Source organism: Pseudorca crassidens, chromosome 11, assembly GCF_039906515.1.
Source record: "Pseudorca crassidens isolate mPseCra1 chromosome 11, mPseCra1.hap1, whole genome shotgun sequence".
Classification (NCBI taxonomy): domain Eukaryota; kingdom Metazoa; phylum Chordata; class Mammalia; order Artiodactyla; family Delphinidae; genus Pseudorca; species Pseudorca crassidens.
The window spans coordinates 26,042,452-26,043,975 of NC_090306.1; the positions used below are offsets into that span (position 1 = coordinate 26,042,452).

The 1,524-nt window shown below is 36.7% G+C and overlaps 1 non-coding gene across 1 annotated transcript; it reads left to right on the plus strand.

The window, feature by feature from the left end:
* The first annotated feature begins 464 nt into the window (after positions 1-464).
* Positions 465-605, plus strand: LOC137203042 (U4 spliceosomal RNA). Its single transcript, XR_010932873.1, has one exon. It is a non-coding gene; the product is annotated as a U4 spliceosomal RNA (small nuclear RNA).
* The last annotated feature ends 919 nt before the right edge of the window (positions 606-1,524 follow it).

The following is a 1,524-nucleotide window of genomic DNA, read 5'->3' on the forward strand; positions in this document are numbered from 1 at the left end:
TTGAGCTACTTTCTTTGCATTCTAACAGTTGCTCTTTCCCCTGGGCCTTTCGGGCCCAATGGTGGCAACTGCTCCAGGTTCTTACTACCCCTGAGAAGCTTTACCATCCTTTCTCGTTTCCTCTTCATCCTGCACACACCATTACAAACAGTGCTTTTTCTGCTTCTCAATTACCCTGTTGTTTTGGAAGGAACTTGACTCAGAACAGCAGGGCAATGGTGAAACAACTATCTATGTTAAAATTATGGTGAAGATGATGATGTTGACTATTTACTTTTAGATAAAAAATTGTTCCCTCTTGGTGTACATAATCATTAGTCTAGGTTCTTTATAACTCCCTATAAAATATCTAGTTTGGCTTCCCTGTTTCAGCAACACATTTTATAGTCAACCCTAGTAACTGTTCAAAAATCATCTTGTATTTAAATATTCCAGCCATTCCACTGCCTTCTTTAAAAACTTGTAGCTTTGCGCAGTGACAGTATCAGAGCCAATGAGTTTTATCCAAGGCGCAATTATTGCTAATTGAAAACTTTTCCCAATACCCTGTCGGGACGACTTGAAAAATAGTGAGCATTGGCAATTTTCGACAGTTTCCACGGAATCTGAATTTAAAAGCAAACAAACAAACAAAAACGACAACTTGTGATGCCACTTTCTCCATTAATGTGAAGTGATTTTCTACCACTTCTAAAACTACTTCTCATTATTCCCTGTATCCTTCCTACTGCCAGTTGGTTGAAAGCATTTATAAGGAGTAGATTTCCTTCCCAGTGCCTTTTCTGCCATAAGCAGGACTCACTTCCCTCTTGTTTAACCACACTCAGAGTCTTCTTTTGCACTAAGACCCAAAGACTGATAATTATCATTGTTCTATATGGAGCTTGTTTTAACATGAGATTAATGACTGAACTGAAGCTGGGGGTTTTGCAGAGAATTTCGGGCATCAAAAATCTGTGAAGAAGGACATCTTTAACGCAGCATCACCTTATGTTTCACCTTATGACCAAACTACCAATCCAGGTCCCAGACGTAAAATGAAATATTAAATTTTTAAAAAGATGTATTATCTGATGCTTAATTGTACCCACAAGAGAAAAGCAAATTAAACTTAAAATGATATAAAAATTTTCACTTTTTGGTTTGGTGAATAATTGATGGGAGTATACATTCGTAATATCTATAAGGAACAAATTGGCAATAGCTCTTATTTATTAATTCTTTAAAAACATTTTTGGCCACTCTGCACAGCATATGGGATCTTAGTTCCTCTATGAGGGATCGAACCTGTGCCCCTTGCAGTGGAAGCACAGAGTCTTCACCACTGGACCACCAGGGAAGTCCTGGCAATAGCTCTTAAAATTGAAAATGCACACATCATTTGACCCAGAAATTCTACTTCTATAAATATTCTCCCAATTGTGCAAGTTGACCTATTAATAAGGATCTTTATCACAGCAATATTTATAATAGCAAAAAGAATGAAAACAATCAAAATATTTTTCAATAGGAAACTGGATAAAT